Source organism: Pithys albifrons, chromosome 5, assembly GCF_047495875.1.
Source record: "Pithys albifrons albifrons isolate INPA30051 chromosome 5, PitAlb_v1, whole genome shotgun sequence".
NCBI lineage: Eukaryota > Metazoa > Chordata > Aves > Passeriformes > Thamnophilidae > Pithys > Pithys albifrons.
The window spans coordinates 68,493,166-68,513,636 of NC_092462.1; positions in this window are offsets into that span (position 1 = coordinate 68,493,166).

Genomic DNA, 20,471 nt, shown 5'->3' on the forward strand with positions numbered 1-20,471 from the left:
TGCCTGATTTCTCATTCTAGATGTGTTAATTGTGCTGGGCTGCTTTTCTGGTGGACTTGTGAATATTGTTTTTTGAACACAGGCACCCACCTGGCCCATCTGGGCAGTGGGATTTGAATTCCTGCATCTATAATTGTAGATCCGCATCAGCCATGAACACCTAAGGGCAAGGTGAGGATGTCTGTGAGGCATCTCACAGCGATTATCAGCAGAATTTTGGGGAGTTCTGTGAGATCTCTCGGCACTTCATCCTTTGCAGTTATCTTGTACTGTCAGAGAAGGGCAGCAGAGCAGACTCCTCCTCTGCTCACACTGCACAACCACTGAGGACTCTGTTGTGCTGAAGATCACTAATCCTTCTAATCTGGCTGTAATTTATAACCACATCTGTTTTGTGTAAGACGTGAGTCAAAGTCAACAGCTGGAACAAGGTCTAGGTAATGCCCAACATCATTTAAGGATGGAAGACACCTCAAGACAACCATATGGTCCTGCTACTTATTTTGTACCACCTCTTGTAGTTCTCAGACCCCTTTGTAAACCAAATAACTGGTGCGTCAGCCAGTTCATTTAGCTCAGTGAAGGTCACAAAAAGAGCCAGAGCCTGGGCAAAAATGGAGAACCAGATTGAGAGAAAGCACTGGAGATGCACTGGAGATCTGTTATGGCAAAAGCAAACTGAACAGCAGGTCATGGTGAGGGAAAACTTTGCTCTTCTCCCTCGTCTTCCAGCTGTGATTTCTCTTCCTCTCCCCTGGGCCAGCTCTGGCACATGTTGAATCAACTGACTAAGAAGGCAGAAAATCACACCGGGAATAAAGGAAGAGTTTGCATCTCAAAGGGATGTGAATGAACGCAGGGAAGGGTCGGTGTGAGGGAGGGGTGGGGAGAAAGAGAGGCTGTATCCTCAGTCTGTGGGAGGGGAAGGTGCTGCAGCATGGACAGAGCCCAGGAGTCTATCCTCAGGGAGAGAAGATCAGTGAAACCGAGGGAGCACCCACCCACCATCACTTTGACAAGAGGTGTAAGGAGCTGGTTAAGAACATGAAGGCAGCACGTAGCCAGAGTCCTGTCTGTGCTGGATACTGGAACAGTAGACAAGGACAGCAGCACATGCTGAGTTTCTCAGCATGAACACTACTCCAGCTTCCAGCTATGCATGGCTTAAAGGCTTCCTGAGTTAGGCATCATGCTTTTGTGTCTTGTGGCCCTTGGCATGCCTTCTCCCTGGAAATTTATTTTTCATGTCTTTGAATCCATGAAAAACTTCAGCATGATAACTGATAAAAGATCCTGGGATGAAAAGAACCATAGTGATATAAAAACAGATCTTGCAGAAAAACACCAGGATTTCTCCAGTATGATGAAAAATTTGTGTAAACAACACAATGTTTTTCCTAGAATATATAATTACATAAAGAAAAACAAATCTTAAAACATTCAAGTATCTATAAAATCCATATATCTTTTGCAAAAGCATTCCTCTTTTTCTCTTCTTCCTCTTAAATAATAGGAATCTTGTTATATTTACACTGCCCCTACATGGCCTTAAGGACTTTTGCCCATATTAACAGTGACTATCTCTCTCCCTGCAGTTGTGGTGATGGAAATTTAGGAGCTGTGGCTGCTGCTAGAGGTGTAGGGTACCATGGTGTAGGGCTATTGGTGTGGCTTTGAAGTGCCAAAACCAGCCAGCAGCCACCTACACCCCAACTCCCAGTGTTTACCAACACAGGGGAAAGCCAACTAGTATCACCACCAACAAACATTTATTAACTTCTTGAGCCTAAATGGGCCCCCAGAGCTGAGACATCTCAGTGTGGCCCCTCAGAAGGTAGGTAGCTGCCAGGAAGCTTTCACTTTCCCACTTGCAGCTTCCTGATGGAAAATTTGTGTTGTTTCACAGAACTGTACTGCAGCAATTGGTGCCATTTTTGCCTTCTCTCTTCAGGAAGAGTAAACACCTGGGTAATAGCCAGGTGAATTTACCAGCTGTGTGACATTGAAACACGAGGGAAGCTGGCTTCAGATAAATTTCTGCAAATAAAACAGACTAATTTAGGTTAACAGAGACTTAAAACCATCAGATCAAACCTCCACCACACTCAGAAGACAGCTGGCCTCAACATTAGATCAGTTGCTTGGGATTTTGTCTGGTTTAGTTTTGATTATCTCTGTGGATGGAGATACCACTATCTCTCTGGCCCCCTGTTTAACCACTCTCATCATGAAGTAATTTTTCTTAATATCCATTGGAATGTCATTGATGCAGCTTGGATCTATTGCCTGTCATCCTCCCACTAGGCACATGTGAGAGGACTCTGGCTTCATGTTCTCCATGATCCTCATTCGATATTGACAACAGGTGATATAGTCCTTTGCACTCTCTCAAAAGAGGGCAGAGATGTGAAGCAGAAATGCTCCGGTCCCATCCCTCCCCTCTCTCCCTTTTGGTTTTGTTTTCACTCAATAGTAACTTTCTGCAGAACTCTAGGATAGTGTTCCCTGAACTTCTTTCCTTTTTTTTGGCTCCCACTGACACTGCAGTTTTTTCAGGAGACCTTCACTGTACCTGACTTCTTACATAGCCCCTCTTACACCATGGTATGAAAACACTGTTATGGCTTTATTACCACCTGCAAGGACACTGAAATAAAAGACACATGAAATAAAGACCTGCAGCAGAGCCCCTGGATTGGGTATGAGATGTGAGACTTTCAGAACACAGCCCAGGGCAAGAGAGAGGTTTAGAGCCCTGGGTGTATGCTGAATGCTCACAGCCATTCTTTTGATGGTTCCAGATCTCTGCTGAAATCCTGAGCTTGAGGCACAGACCAATCTGCTCTGGTGAACTTTGCTGGAGGTGGCACAAGAAGCTTCTGCTCCTGCCTGCTTCCTGTTGTGTGGGAGGTCACGGCATGTCCACCAAGGGCTCTGTGCTGACTTTCCAGGCAACCTGCAAAACCTGCTGGCTTTGTTCCCTCCCCATCCTTGGCAGTGACCTGAGCAGTCCTGTGTGTCCCTCCCCCTCACCTGCTCCCTCGCAGCTGGGGAGCAGCAGCCTTTCCAGCTGTGCGTCTGGATCTGCTGGAGCTTGTCTGCTGAAGGGGTTTATCCGAATGCCTCGAAGAATCCCCTCTAAAGCATTAGAGTGGAGACAGATTGTTCTCTTCCGCAGGAGAGGGGAGTCTTGAGCCGGAGACACCTGGTCGGAGTGGAAAGTGTTGATTTCAAGTAGTGACTGGGTCCCTGCGGGGAGGGAGCAGCAGAGCTCTGCCGAGTGAGAACTCCCTGGCGTGATTTGCATCGCTCTGTTCCATGTCTTCAGTAAAACCAGAGCAAACCTGTCCATGGGCACTCCTTACTTTGGTTTATTTTCTCATCAGATTAAAGCAAACCGGTCGAAGCCTGGTTTTAATATGGTGTAGGAGCATCCATCCCTCTGCTGGCTCCGGGGTTTGTATTAGTTTAATGAATTGGTTTAAATTATCATCTCGTTGAATGGGTGCAACTCTTTCATGTAGATGAGGCCTGAGGCTGTGAGATAAACAAGAGATGAGGTGAGAGGACTTTTAAATTATTCACAGCCCAACAGAAACCCATATGAATGGACTGAGATCTATTTTTGTCTTTATTCTCCTACCTTTTAAAATAAACTATAAAATGGCTGGAATAACTCTTAGCAGAGAGCCAGGGCCAGGGAGTGGGTGGAGAAGAACGCCAGAAGGTTATGGGTGCAACTTTTGGAGCTTGTACCTGTGAGTGCCTCATCCCAAAGCCGGGGGAGCTGCCAGAGAACTGCACATGTGCTGCACATGAATGGGTGAAAAGAGGAAACAGGGAAAGGCTGCAGGGCTAATTCCCAATCCCATTTAAAGTCAGTGGCAAAGCTCCACTAAGGCTGGCCCTCAGCCCTGAATTCATTTGTTCCGTGGGTTTGCTTGTGCAATTGTTAATCTGTGCTGATGAGCAATAGTTGCCACAGGAAGGGAAAAACGAAAAGGAGGCAGAGGCAGCACAGGAGCTGTGGAATCCATCCTGACCCTGCCTGGACTCGGCATTTCACTGCATTGCTGGAGGGGAGCATCCTCCTTGTGCCAATGCCACATCAAAGGGCAGTGTGTGGTGCAAGATTTCGGCATCCCAGGGTAGCAGACAGTAACAGCCTGAGCTGCCTGTGAAATGAGCTGGGATATGGGACTGCAGCTGGACAAAGGCTTGCATTCCTGGTGGAGATGTTTGGGAAAAGGTAAAATCTAATCAGTCATATGGAGGGATTCGGGAAACTCTTGCAACACAGAGAGAATTCATGCATTTTAACATCAGCCCCAGGTGAAGGATGTTGGTTTAACAATATCATGGGTCAGCTGTAATCTGGTGGTCAGGGATGATTCTCATCGATGAGATGATGAGATTTTCCTCCGTCACGTCCCACTCTGTAAGTTTTAAAGGGAAAAAAGGGACTCTTCTGTGCTGCGTGGAGGGAAAGGAAGAAGGGTTTCCCGGCTATTCCCTTTGTTCCATGGGGGCAAAGAAGGGAGGGAGAAACAAGGAGTTCCAGGCAGTTTCAAGGCAGAGAATCAACTGTTTATTCAAAAAACCACGAGTTAATGTCCAGTCCTGGGGGCAGTCCCCAGGTTTGGCAGGATTGGGTGAAAACTGAAAGGCAGGGTCAAAGGTCCCTTTACCAATAGAACTGGGACGGGGCAGGGCTGGCTGGGGCCCTGGCCTGCCCCCCCCCCCCCACCCCCCCGCAGCCACGAGAGATAACAGAACAGAAAGGGGAGAAAGCCAAGGAGCCCTCACCAGAGCACCTGGGTGGGAACGAACACTGCCCAATAGCTGGCCCATCAACAGAAAAAAAGGCCTCTGAGCGACACAGAGAGAACTGGCGAGGTGTGGACAACGACCCATCACAACTGAAACGGCAGGCAGAGCAACAGAACCAGAAACTGTTTTTTAAAACTTCAACTGAGCCCCTAAGTTTTTTTAGGTGTTTGTCCAGTGCTGGTTTTGGAATTCATTTCAGCATCTTCCTACACCACTCCATCATCTGGGTTTCTCTGTTGAGAATCTTTCTTCATCTCTAGCTGTGGTGGGCCAGTGGCATAACTTCCATGGCCTGGGAGGCAGCAAGGACAACTTGCAGCAGCTGTTTTCCACTTTGAAATCTCCATCCCATATGTGGAAGAGCTGGCAAGCTCCCATCTTTCATGAATGCCTGAGACTACATAACTTCTAATCTTGGATATCTGGTGCATTTTCTTCTCCATATCTTCCTTTCTTCCCTCTAGCCAACCAGCCTTAACATCTGGAGTTGGGTTGAGAAGATTATCAACATGGAAAGGTTCGAGATTGCTCTAAATTAGACAAGCAAGCAGGCTATCCTGTACAGGTGCTTCCCCTTTTCTCTGAAAAATATCTCATCTGGTGTTTCTTACAAATAGTAGCTGGCTGGTTTTGGTCTCTAATGGGACTCCTTATCCACCCTTTATTTCCAAACTGGAATGAAAATGTCAGTATTGCTTCAATTTGCATCAATAACCTTACCAGGAAAAAGATTGGGCAGAATTTCTGCAACTGTTATTTCAAAGTGTGTTTTCAGACTTTTGGTTCTTCAGAGTAAATACCCAGAACAAGTTTTTCTCACATTCTTTTTCAATCTCATTTCAAGCACTGGAAACATAATATATAACAAATAAAATAGAAAATGTAATTTAAAAAATGCATCTTCATTAAAACCACAACCTTCTGATTTGCTCAGAAGAGATCTGCCCAATAAAGCAAATTTACCTTCATATGTATCACAGAGATTAACAATTATAAATAAACAGCTACACGGAAGTGTGCCAGTGTTAAAAAAAAAAAGTTTTTGCTTAGGAATTACTTAAAATCTTTACAGTCTGTTAATTTTTGTTTGTGTGTTTTGTTTTCTGTGTTGCGGCTGCCCTGTAACACTTCAGACTCCCAAGCCTGGTGTTTCATAGTTTCCAACAGTGAGGATGCTGCAGTTGATTTATTTGGTTTACTTGACAGTATTAAGGATATAGAGGAGTGGAGAAAAGACCTGTTGATGATATTTCTGGGTAAGATGAAAGGGCAGGGCAGCAGGGATATTTAAGAGGATAGGAAAACGAGACTGAATGGGCTGCCAGCATGGAGAGTGGAACAAGGAGGAAGGTGATAGTCATTTGGAAAACTGCAAGCTGGAGAAGCAGTGTGCTTCTGCGTGCAGCTCCTGGGCATCCTTGTCAGCTTTTAAAAAAATGGGAAACATGTTTTCCTCATTGTCTGACTGCCTTTCACTCCCGCCTCCTCCTGCTTTTGTGCAATAGGAACTGTTTTTCACTGAATGCACTGACCAAAAATAAACACATTTCTTAGATGCCTTCTTTTAAATCTTGTTATCCCAACATGACCTGGGTTCTTCTTGCTCTTAAAGTATGTAACCTAGTGAGGTTAACCCACTCAGTTAGGTAGTCTTTTTATTACATGCAATAGAACATTTCCAGAGCGATTTCAACAATTCCTAGCTATAAGCAAAAAAAGCCCAGCCCTAGGGCTCAGGATTCCAAGGTGTGCTTAGCTTCCATTTGTTCTCCAGTGTGTTGTTTCCCACTTTGTGCACCTCTTTCAAACCTTAGCTAATCCATCAAAGGCTCATCTGCCTCTCTGTGCAACTATTCCAGGGGACAGTGTTGTCTTCGGTTGGATGATATCTTGTTTTCCTCTGCAAGAGCTGAAAAATGCAAATAGAAATGGAAGGATCTATGGCTCCAGAGGTCTCTTGCTTTGATTGAAATCTGAGCAGTTTTGAAGCTTTTATTCCTTTGCATACTTTATCTTTACTCACCTAGTTACAGCTGGGGGGCAAAATCAATACAATGACCAACTACCTGCAAAGGAAGCTGGTGTGAAAAAGATAAATATTACAATCCATCCATGGATCCATCTCTGGATGGATGAAGAACCTCCCTCACACAGTAATTACACAATCATTAGTATTCTAATGGCTCTATGTTATTTAGTTGCATTATTATAAAATAATTTTCCTTCACTTCTCCATTCATCCTAGACTATTTTTCTGGTATCAGGCATTTCTTGTCTTCTAAGCCCCATGTTCTCACTCCCTTAAGTAACAGAAGAGACCAAATCTTGCACTGTGATTTTTTGTGTTTCAGAGCCAGGGTTGAACTTGTAACAGAATTTACAGTATAAGACTTACTTTGCCTCCTGCTAAGGCCTAGGAGGTGAAAACCTTCCTTTCCTTGGTGACATCTATCTTGCTAAATACAGTGGAGCAGACATTTTCTGGCACAGCCTGGCTTCACACAGTAGGTCTGTGATGCTGTGGTTTCTTCTGGGCACTAAGATATCATAGTCAGAGGTTCCAAGTGCCCAAATCAATTCCAGGGCTGTGCTGTATCCCATCAAGATGGCTTTTCATAGTATGAAACTGCAGGTGTGTATGTTTGGTGAGCCCTGGCATGCAGCATGAGGAGGGGCCAGACATCTCTGAGGATGCAGTTTGCTGAGATATACTGGAGGGCCATGGACTGTCCATATGGCCTTTTAGGAATGCCTGCTATCCCCCAATCCTTGCCAGGCATTTTCTGGGAAGCACTGATGGGCACAGGCCACAGTTATATAATGAAAGGCATTTCCAGTTTAGCAGGGTTCACAATTAATGGTCCAGAGCTTGAGTTTGGTTTGGTTCTGGAATTAAACACACCTGATCTATCTTCAGTGTGTGTGTGTGTATCTATATATATATATATGTGTGTGTGTGTGTGTGTGTGTATCTATATATATGTATATATACATATATATATGTCTTTGCATCAGTCGGGCAGACTGTGTCCCTCCACATGTTGATGTGAGCTGATGCACCAGTTATTTTTTGTGTTGTGGCTTTGGGTTGTTTTCATCACACGTAATATTTTTGTTAGTGGCACTGACTGACCCCGAGCACAGAGTGAAACCACCCAGCACAGGTATTGTGACATTACTGGTGTCAGGTTGTCATGAAAGAGAGGTTTGATGGGGGGATTTTTTCAGGATTGCTAAATATCTCCAGCTGCTCAAAATACCCCGTAACTGCTGGAGTCGTAGGGGATGGCAGTTCTGACTACTGGGCCCGAAGGTATTATTGTTAAGCATTTTGCTGTTCCAGGGAAGAAAAAGGGAGGGGATGGGAAAAGTGAGATAAGGTTTGTCATTCAAACTAAAACACAGAATAGCCTCACCTTATATCTTTAAATCTGCATCAATTATAATGCCTTGTTCACTTGCAAATTTCACTTTTAAGATAAAGAGTCATGCCTAGTTTGTTTGCCATTCCTACAGCCAAAGACAAGCTTCACTTACTCTCCTTTTATTTTCAATGACTAAGACTGAAAGAGCTAAATTACATTTCCTCCCCCCTATGGAAACCTGATGAACCAGTGTGAACCTGCACCTGAGAACCCCCGGGAACGCAAAGATTTGGCCACACAGATCGGACAGTTGGATGCTTAATTGCGTTCCGGGCACAAAGCCTGCTTGAATGTGCGTCTTTTTATTAAGCGTGTGGGAGGCCAGCACAAAAAATTAGACCCCATTAAGGTGCCAGAAGGAGGAGAGTGGTGCAAAGGCGTTGCAGTGCCTGACTCTGCTGCACCAGAGAGCGTCAGGCTGCCCATGTCAGAAGTCCTACGAAAAATGTACCCTGAGCATCAACCTGGATCTCATAAGCAAGATGCAAAATTTGCTGCAGGTGCTATTACAGAGAGACCTGGATGAATAGTTATTTATGGAGCTGATAAGTCAGGTTGGTGCCAGGAGCAAAAGGAGAACTGGAGCTCAGGGAAAGAGAAGCTGAAGGGATGTGAGGGGACCAGCAGGGCACAGGCAGAGCAGGAGCAGTAGCTGAGGTGTGCTGGGAGATGATACTTCAGTAAAAAGGTTCAGCCAGTGATGGAGGTGAAAACAGGATTTTGGTCAAGACAGGATCCACTGGCATGATGGGATGAGTTCAGGAAGTGCCAATTTTGTTAGATAAAAAGGCCGTGATTTTTCAATTTGTAAAAAGATTAAATTAGCGGTGTGGCATTCACTTCAGATCTGTGTTTTCACTTTCCCAGGCTTTGCAAAGTAGATGATAGGGAGCCTTTTTCTGGATGGGAGCCTCTTTATTACTCCATGTATCTTTGCATGAATTGCTATGGATGCTTGTAGCAGCAGTAAGATGGGGCCTCCCTTGGAAATAAAGTAGCCACTTATGTCTCCCCCCCCTTTTATCATCTAGGCCACTCAGTGAAGATGCATTGTAGTGCTGGCACACAGATGTTTGCTGCTTGCATCAGTCATGAACAAGCATAGTGTGTTATAAACAGACATGTTAATATTTTGAGTTTCAAGACCTTTTCAATCACCTCCTCATTATATTTCGTAGTCACAACCCAACAGAAGCACAATAAGCCAGTATAGTTAGTGTCCAATATATCTTACGGTGTTCACTCAGGATTTGTAACTCAGGGCTGTCCTTGGACTCTAAATCAGGACATGAGTGAAGTGCATTGAATGATCCTATTAATATAAATAGCACTAAAGTTAAAAGCGGGGTTCCGTGAAAGGACTTTTGATACACTGGCTACCGTCGCCCTCGAGTCAGCAGGTGGCATTATAGAACAATCAGGAATCACCAAACCTTCGCCGCTTCCCGCCCGCAGCCTCAGACCTGAGCCCACGGGGGAATGAGCATGAAACCCGCCTGTTCAGCGCAGCTGAGACCGCACAATGAGCACTTGCCAATTAGGGCCGGGGCTATTGTCTGAGAAAGGTCAAGTGTTGGCCTTGCTGAAATCTTTCAACACCGGCTACAGCGAGATTGGGACTTAATATATTTTATACAGCTGAAGACTTGCCTGGCCCTATGCAGGGCAGATCCAGCCTTTCCTCTGCCCTTCCCCCGTATTCCCCAGGCCGGCAATACGTGCTGGGAAACCTCGGCGAGGGAGGAACCTGGTTTTTTAATCTGCTGCCACCTCCCTCCCTGTAGGTATTGTGGAAGAATTGAGTTGTTGGCAGGGCAGTAGAAAAGGAGGTGGTTTGGCAACGTGGGCAAGGCGAGGGTGTTTGGGACTGGGTTTGTTTTACCATCTCCCAAGAGATTTTCTTTATAACCCTGGTGGTACATGTTTTTACAGCTTACTACTTTTAGTATCTGTCACTTGAAAAGAATAAATGGTCTAGATACAGGGGGAAAACAACATGTGCAAGCAGCAACACGTAACCAACAAAAAGAAAACTTTCCCATGAAATACCCAAGTCATACAGATGTTGCAGGGTGCTTAAGGAACCGCAGATTAGGGAAAGGCTCACAGCTCCTGGCTACCTTCTGGATCCAGAGGCTGCAGATGAGAACCTTCAAGCTCCCTGGGGTCTCATGCTAGATGATCCATCAGCTTAATGACCGTGCCAAGACACAGTACCTTCCAGCAGCTGCAGCTGGCAAGGACCTCTTCCCAGACTTCAAACCAGAAACTGGAAGTCCACGTTTGCCTACGACCCCAATCCTGTAATTAAGTGCTGCATGGAAGGGTATTGCAGGGTTCTTGGTGATATAAGGGTTTCAACAAGCACAAAGGCAGAGGTGAATCCCCTCCCTCAGTTCCCAGTGTACGATGAGCTACTGATGTAACTCCTTTTGCCCTTCCATCTGGGGCCAGCACTTACTAAGGCAGAAGGTGACTTTGATTCCCAGCCCACAGTGATTAGTGACTGTGTGTCCCTGCCAGCCCTGCGCCGCAGTGTCCTCTTGGGAGTGCAAGTTCAGCTTTTAAATCCCTGCAGGAGAGCTGATCTTTGTTTCCACCAGTGGCACAATAAGGATGGGCTCAGGGTGGTCCTGGAGAGGGCCTCAACCTCCCTGTAATTTCTGGTGACAACCACCACAGGCTGGCATTGGACATGGTCCACATACCTGTTGTCACCCCCGTGTGTGACTCGGTGAGGATGTTTTTCAGCTGGCCCTGGCGCGGAGCCAGCCCACAGCCCAAATTTTGGTTAAACCCACGGTTCTAGCGTGCTAATCCCCGAGTCTGAACTACGTGTACTCTGCGAGTGTGTGTGTGTGTGTGTGGTCTTGAAAACTCACAAGTCTACTTGCAAATTAAAAAAAAAACACTAAACCCTGTAATATTTGCCCATTTGTTGCCATGGTGATGAAGGAGTGTGGGACAAAAGAGAGAGATTCCGGTTGCCCCGGGCCTGTGAACAAGCAGAATCGGGGAGAGTTGGTGAGAATGTGCTGTTAATTGTAACCAGAAATGCTGTCAGTATTCAGCCACCATCCCTGCAAAGTGTTCTTCAAACCCCCTTTCACGTCCCGCCACAGCAAAATGACACCCTCTAAAAGCTGGGTGACTTGGACACTGACAGCTGGACTTCCATTGCATCAGGCTAGACTTGGCCCATAAATTAAGCAGGCTGAAAATCTAGCCTTGCTCCCTCCAGGTATTCGTTTTCCTCACTTTATCGATAACCTGGTACGAGCAGACCTTGAACCAAATGTTATCTTGGCGCTGCCGGGACTTGCCGGCAGCTGGAGGGGGAAGGCACCAGAGATAACAGGTGGAATGCAACAGGCGCTGCCTTTGTCTGCCATAACTTGTAGTTAAAGCTCTCAGATGCTGCCAGGCCCTTTGCTGTCCCAGCCTGCAGCCCTTGCTAGACAGAGCACCTTCTTGCCAGCCTGGACAAATGCAGGCAAAAGAAATCCGAGGCATTTCACAACTTCCAGCATTGCAAAAAATGCATAACCTCCCTATAGAACCCCTTCCCCCGCGCATTTGTGGTGATAAGGAGGCACATTGCTGCTTCACGGGTACAGAATATGGGCTCAGAAATTAACTGTGATTGTTGGCTCTCACTCTGTACATGCACAACATTTGGCATGAAAAGTGTCTGCATCTTCTGTAAATCCCTCTTCAGTTGTGTGGCAGTGATGGGTTTAATTTAAACCATGTCTGCTCCTACCTAGCTTAAAAATAAAATAACATAAAAATAGAGCCACCCAAATCAGTCATGATATCTTGGTTATGTTTATGTTACATATATATCATTAAATTTGCTGCTATATAGATGAAACTTGAAGCCCACTCTCAGAGCTACCTGGTTTGTAAAGTTTCAAGAGGCTGTTGGATCCATGTGTATTTGGCTCTTCTGAAAAATTATTTTCCCTGTCTAGACCTACATTCTTCTGTTTGCAAGAACTTAGAAAATGATGCAACCTTCAGGCCAATTCCACAACCATGAAAAAGCTGGTATCCTTGGTTCATGAGTGTAAGGATGCCCAGCACAGTATTTTTAGAGGCAATATTAAGTAGCTCTTGCTAGGTAAAATGGATTTTTCAAGAAGTGAAAGGGCCGTGGGTTAAAAATGTGCCCAAATTAAATGCAGTCTTATTGATGTAGTTTTAAATACAAAGTTGGTCAATATAAAGATCACAGGATCTGGCTTTTAGTCATCAGAGATGGAAAAATACCAGATAAAGCTCTGCAAGGGCTGAATCTAGTCCCTCCTAACAGAGGATGAGCTCTCATCTTTCATTGTTCTCTCTTCCATTAACTTGATCTTTGATCTCAGTTCCTGTTAGAAATATCTGTATACAGTGATGAAGTTCTAGGCCATTAACCAGATGTACAGCACAGTGAGAAGATCCCTGCCACTAATAGCATCTGATAAAAAAAGACACATACAAGAGTAATGCTTAATAATAATAATACTTTTCAGGAAAGAAGACAGAGCATTTTCATTTCCTGCAGGATCCGTCTGTCACATTTGAAGCAAATCAAACTGCTGGAAATGGGGTTCACAAACAGCCCTTTCAGAATCATCAGGCTCAAGCATCCAAAGCCAAGCTCACATTTTAGTTTAACAATTATAGGAGTTCAGTTCACTATTAATAACTTGGTACTTATTCCACCAGCAAATTCTTGACAGAAAAGATATTTTACCAACAGATATTACAGAAACTGACCTTGTAACAGGGTGTTGCAATGATTTTAGTTTGCCCTTGGTCTATACAGAGTTCAAATCCCTAAAGCTTCCAGTCCCATACAGGTGACGTGCTGAGAGCTCCTGGACCATGGCTGATGCTGTGGAAGGACTGTGCCCTCAGACAGAGCTGCCTGGAAAAGCCTTCCCAGAGGTGATCTGGCTGAGCCCAGGGTGATGGTGTTCAGATAAAGCTGAAAAATGTATCTTTTAATTCACAAAGCCTTCCCCTGATCTAACTGATGCATAAATCCACAAAGGCAGTGCCCACTGAGGAAGGGACTTTGGGAAAAAACCAACCATTTTACTCCAAGTTTTTATAGCCCGGTAATTTTGTACAGTGTGGTTGGCAATACATAAAGGAAAGATGTGTGGAACAATCAGGTTAGAGACTTAAATTCTGTATATTATATATCCATTAATTATAGGTTCTGGCTAAAGCATTATTTAGTCCCATTCACAATCCTGAGTATTTAAAAGTTGAATGCAAAGCCAATCACTGCAAAACGAGGCAGAGAAGGAGATCTGCTTTAAATGTACTCCTAATTACTGCTAGAGAGCTTTTATGAATAACAGACCATAGCACTTCCTATTGTTTTACATTTTGGGCTGTTTTAGAGACTCAAGAGTGATGTCATAACAGGGGGAAACTTGTCATGGACACACATTAAACAGTGAACACAAGGAGAAGACCTTTGATAACAGATATTTGGATACATAGATGGGTAATTCAATAAGGGGAGAAAATGCTGAATGAAAGACATTTTTAGAGTTACTTTATGCCTGTCTCAGAAATTCTACCTCTGTTCAGAGAGGCACATGCTGAACTGCAATCAAATTACGATGTCCAGCTCTGCAATTTCAATCATTTATCCCATTTATAGGGTTCTTTTTGTCTTGAATTAGGCAAAATGTGAGCCCAACAGGAAATTAAGCAACCAAGCAAAATCAGGAAATTCACTCAAGTGGCTTAGCCAGTGGAATGCCACTGCTATCTTCAAACTAAAACTCCAAAGAGTTTGAACTGCAGTCGGATTTATTTTCAAAGTGGTTAATGTGCTTTTAATTTGTACAAGCTTGGTAACCAGGAAAAAATACATTGCTCTCATGAAGCTTTTTTACATAAGGCCTCATCATACAGACACAATGAGTTTAAAAATGCACCACTTGTAAAAAAATTAGAACAGCTATCTTAACAACAAAGTTTGAGATGCTTGTTTTCAATAAGTACCCCTTGTCTTTAGAACATGAAAAAAGAACTGAAACAGAAAAAATACATTAAAAGATTGCACTTCTTCCTCAAAAAACAACACATCTGATGATAGCTCTCAGGGAGGGGAGAAATTCTTTTAGCTGTTTACGGTGCCTCCCTGCATTTGGGACCTACAGATCTGCATGCAGGGTATTTTAGCTGATTTTTTGGGGAGGACAAGCTACATTTTTAGGTTCACAGAAAATACTCCACTGCCCTGAACCCTCAAAGCAATTTCTTGCTTGCAGATTACCATTATTATTTATCTATCCAAAATATCTAGGAACTTTTGTGGTGGTCCAGGTCCCTGTTATGCTGGGCAGTGCATCAACACAGAATAAGTGTACAGTCCTTGCCAAGAGGCAAGAAAGCCAAGAAGTGTCCTTTGGTAGTTTAACAAGAACACAGAGGTTCCATGGCTGATCTTTATGATTCTGGTGTTGAAACTTTGCAGTTTGAAATCACAGGCATTTTTTGTGATTGTAAATGTGTATTGCTGCCTACGTAGCAATGCACTGTGCTTGCCTTTGATTTAAACCAAAACCATGAGATGTTTCATAAACTTCAAGAAGAAACCATGGAGCCTCTCCCTGTGGGTGTCAGGTTTGGAGCTGGAGGGTCTCACTGCTTGTTTTCTGAGCCCAGTAGCTGTATCATACTCTTCCTGCTCAGTCCCTTCTTTATGGCAGTAAGGCTTTGTGCACAGCCTTCAGCTGACTTTTAACAACCCTGGTTCAGTATTCACATAATGGCTATAATCATAGATTTAGAAGAGATTTAAATAGGAAATTTTATATGATGAGTGTGGTGAAGCACTGGCACAGATTGCCCAGAAAGGTGGTAGATGGCCCATCCCTGGAAACATTCAAGGTCAGGTTTTATGCTCTGAGCAACCTGATCAAGTTGAAGATGTCCCTGTTCATTGCAGGGGTGTTGAACTTGCTGACATTTTTGGTCCCTTCCAACCCAAACCATTCTGTGCTTCTATGATAACAGACAGCCACTGTTGCATGTCATCTGTGCCTGTCTGTGCATTTCTGTACACGATATAACAGATTTAAAACCACTTGGGCAACTTCAGATGAATTTGGTAAAGCTTTAGAGACTTTTTGGAGGTCAGCCAATTCATGGAAATAGCCAACTGCATAGAAGACATCCTACAAGTGTTCCCACTGAAGATAAAGTGACTTAATCAGTTCCTGCAGTCTGAGACTGCAGAAAACACAGAAAAAAACCCCAAAATTTGTGAGGCTTTCTCCTACCCCTAGTGCAGAAAGATTCAATCAGGACTTGCATCTTAGTCAGTCAGGCAGTCAGCCTTGAAACACATTCAACAGACACCAAGTTTTATTAAAACAGATTTTAAAATTTATTAGATCCAATATTATCTCCTCCCTTCTTCAGAAGCATCCAAGATGTCTCATAGCTCAAAACACAGAACAGTTTAAATGGATGCTTTGAAGTGATGAGGAAACTCCAGGACTGATGAATGTCTCTTGCTCCTCACACAGGGTTGATTGGGGGTCAGGAAGACATTTTCCTCCCAGTCAGGGAAGCACCGACATGAAGATTCATTTGTCTTTTTTCATCCTCTTCCTCTACAGCCAATGGCCTGGGTGACCTCCTGAATCATTCAGGCCATCATAAAAGCCTCAGGCCATGGTGATCACTCTTGTTTTCTGCTTGTGAAACACAGGTTACTCTCTTGAGAATGAAAATGCTTTAGTTTAATTGAAACCTTTGGGCTTAATATACGAGTAGCTTTGTTAAATGTAAGAGCCTGAGGTAAGGGCTAGAGGTCACACTGGGTGATCTTTTGGTGCAGTTTGTAGTGTCTGCGGGGCTCAAGAGGCAGAACACCCTCGGCTTTTGTTAAAGGTAGATAGGGGCAAAATAGGCTGTGAAGGGCTTTGAATGGAAAGATGGGTGTGTGGTTGATAAAACAAAAATAGAGCCACTGGAGGGGTGGGAGGAGAAGGCTCGCGTGTCGCGTGTCTAAAGGACACTGCAGCAACAGAGTGAATGGGTATGAATGGGATGAGGTTGGATTAGTGGAGGAGGAAAGTGAGAGAAAATGAGAAGTTCTGTTTGAGTCACAGTGGGGTCGATCAGTCAGTGACGTATCTGGGACAGGATTTCTGACAGGCTGCAATTTTAGCTGGAGCAGAGGAGGCAGGTCTGGGAACATGGTGTTTGAATTGCCTTCTGCAGAGGAAATTATCTGGAAATATAAAATGAAGAAAACCCTTCAATACTTGAATATACCTGATGATTATTATGCAAAAATCTATGTGAAGAATTCATGATTAAAATCTTGGGTATATATCAATCCGCTCAATGAAAATTCATTCCTAAATCCCTGTTTTGATTTGATGATTAAAATAGTTCCTGCTTTATCTAACCACAGTCAATTTAGTAATGAGATGAAGTGACATACAGATATTACTGGCTTTGTTTTCCAGTAAAGTTTCATGTTTGGAAGATCTTTGTTTCCTGGAAAATGGTAAAAGATACTAAGGCCTGACACCATGACACTGCCCACTGCACATCTACCACTTCCCTGCAGATTTTGAGGTAGAATAAAAGAAAATAATATCTCTGCAGGTACAAGCAATTCTTACACTATGAAAGTATTTATCCAGAGTGTTTCCACAGGAAAATAATTTGCCAATTGCTCTCTCAGTTTTCTGGGAAAGTAAAAGCAGAAATGTACCAGAACAGCGGTAGCAACTATCTCCTTACAGCAAAAACAAAACCAAGCCAAAACAAAACAAAATGAAACAAAACCAAGCCAAAACAAAACAAAATGAAACAAAACCAACGAACAGCAAAACAAAAGCAAAAAACCCAAACTCATAAAAAATGAGAAACAGATGAAGTGGCTCATACAGAAACTCTGTATTAGGGATGGTGAACCATAACAAGTGTGATAAATTGTGCAGAGCGTGCTTTAAGTAATAGGTCTTATTAATGAAATTTATTTGTTAGTGATCTGTTTTCTCTATGCCTGGTATTGGAAATCACTAGAGGAGTTTGCAGGAGCTCCATAAGCCCTGTCTTGGCAGGAAAACTGCAGACCTGAGAACCTACTGCACCTGTGCTGCCTCTGGCTTTTTCAAGGAGACACAAGCTGGGGAAATGTTCTGGGCTGAGAAAAGGCTCAGTCAGGAGGTGAATAAGCCACTTGGAAAAGCAGACAAGTGTAGGAAAGGTCTGGGAAGGAAGTGCTGTATATTGCAAAAAGAACCAGGCACTTGGAAATGTGTGTAGGAAGGGCTAGAAACTTGAGTAGGCAGAAGATGCTTTGGCTGAACTCTTTGTGATTTAGAGTTCTCAGGACTGGGGCTGCACCTCGGGGACTGCAGTGAAAAGCTGAACAATGCACTTGGAGGCTGATTTGCCCTTTTTGAAATCCAGTGGCTAATTCATACCCTGAAAAATGAATTCTGTCCTAGCCAGATGGCTCAATTTAAGAAGAAACAGGCAACTGTGTAGCTGGGATAGCAGGTAATGGAGGTGAAAGGAAAAGTCAGCTGTGCACAGGGGGCACGGGATGGAGTCACCCTTCCATGAAATCCATGAAATCCAATAAAACCTGATGTGGTCATGATTAACTCAACATTTTCAAAATCCTTTTAAGAGTTCACAAAGCACATAATGTCTAGCCAGCTCATAGTGGTATACAAGAGACCCCTGACTAATAATCCAGGATGTCAGCCCTCTACTTCTTTCAGATTTTGATGATGAACACTGCTTTGCTTCTCAGCTCTGGCTTATTTATTTAGCATTCTTATTGCTTTATCTCATTTATGACAAACCCTTGAACATAAGTAAAGAAAAGTACATTACACAGAAACTTCATCTGTTTGAGCAGTCTGAGCAAGGTTTACATCAAACCCACCAACTGATACATATAATTAGTGGCAGAACTTCCTCTTGTGCCCAGAACCTGTGAAACTGGTCAACAAAGAGAATGAAGAAGTGTGAAAAGCAGCTTTGATGGGGCTCAGCCATGCTCAGACATCCCCTCAAAACAGGAAGGATATCACAGCACCCCTCAATACCCAGGCAGTGTCTCCTGTACCTGCTCTGTGTCAGCTCAGTTTATTTCTTCACCCTGTTACATCGGACTCCCTGGGCTGGGAGATGAATCCACACTGCCCCCCTTGCTCCCAAGGGTGACTGCAAAGAGACCCTGAGGGAAACAGGATCAGTGTAGGATTTTATTGGATCTGGACTTTTTCTGACAGGCCTTCATAAATTTGTCTTGTAAAACAGAGGCCCCTTTGCCCTTGTATGTATTTTAAGGGGGAGCCGATGAATTGATAACAGCGATTGCTACAAGAAGAGAAATACCATGATTTGGGATAAATTTACCTGAGATTTGCTATCCCACCTGAGACCTGCTATCCCAACCTGATTGTCTTGCTTCTACAACTCACTGTAAGAACACTATGTAGTAAATACACTAACTTTTGGCTTACTGATATTGAGCAAATCAACATACCCAGCAAAATACTCTGCAATCAATTTGAAATACTGTTGAAATGCTCATTTGAACCTTATGAGCAGTTGTGCATGTTACAGAGTGTCTGAACTATTTTTGCACTTCATGCCTTTACATCAAGGGCTCCTTATCTACAAACAGTATGAAAATAACAGGAAAAAAAAGAACCGAGTTGCACAGTCTCCTCTGCTTCCTTTGTTTATCTTAGGTGGTAATTTGACTAGAGTGGCAGCAGCTTAGCAGTAACACACACAAATGCAGCGTTAAGGTCTCACTGTTGTTTTTGAAGAGGCAAAGCCAGTGTGTCACTCATGCCTATCTACCATGTTCTCACTAAGGAGGGGAAAACATTCCCTTTCTTGAATAACTGGATTTATGACCTAGGTGTGGAGACAGAAGGTAAGAGCAACTGCTACTCCTTTGTGGAGCACAGGGGTTGAGAAGGGCCAAACTGAACATGTAGTGAAGCCTTCTATATGCTTAATGCAGTAGTTTATGTGCACAAAATAATGCCCAGAAGGGCATCTCAGAGCAGCCATGCCATCCATCGGTTCCCTTAAGTGAAAACTGTCTTCTGGGGTTCTTTCTGATTGTGCCTGTTTCAGCCTGTGCTGTATTGTAAAAACTGCCTTGTGTCTCTAGTTTTGGGGGCTTTTTTCCTCTCTCTTTATTTTTAATTTAGAAACCTGCCTACATTCATGTCTCACTGTTTGTTGGAAACAGATGGCCCTTCCTGAAGACACACAGTTGAGTGAACAGACACCGACCACTCTACCATGTGGTAGCATGTTTGTAATTAGATATTTAAAGTGCCAGACAATTACTATCGAACCTTGTCATGAGGGAAATTTAGGTCTGTGTTTACCAAGATTTGAATTATCAACTGGATCCCTGCCAGGCCTTTACTCTCGGGTATAAAATGAAAGAAGATTCTGGTTTAATACTGAGTGACATTGATTAGAGCTGCCACCTGCCCTGTCTCAGACATGACCACTCACTCCTGTCTCCCATCCCGTCCTGTGGTGTTTGTTGACCACTGTGTGTGGTTTGCCCCTGTGGTAAGTTTTGGGATACAACCAGCTGATCACAGGATGTACCACCTCTGTAACATCTCATTTAGGGCTCAGCTTTCCACCTGTTTTTGGTACAGACAGGTAAGAGCAGCACCACCCCAAAGGAAGTGAGTACCAGCTGTTGTCACAATGGAAAAAAGCTGATAAAGTTGGAGAAGAGCATGGAAAATGATAACTCAGGGGAGAAATTACAGGGGAGCATTGCAGAAGAAGAGAAAGAAGCACTAAGAGTTCTCTAATCCATAAGATAATTTAATTACTGCAAAGTTTTACTCTAGATGGAAATATCCAGCCTGTGGAAGTGGGAGCAGCAGCACTGGCTGCTGGGGGAGTGTGGCTGTGCCCCTTCCATGTGCCTCCCCCACCACTGCTGTAACTAAACAGTTGCAATCAAGAAACATCAGTTTCAGAAACACAAAGTTTCCTCTGGGTTCACCCTCCTTAAAGCATTAATAGTGCAGGAGGTTGGAGGAAAATATCAAGGCCTAACTGAGAGAAACAATGATGTTTCAAAACTATGGAAATAGATGAACTTCTAGGCAAAGGAAAAAAAGTTTTATATCAAAATTTGACACCTGAGCTGCTCTGCTCCAGTGGAAT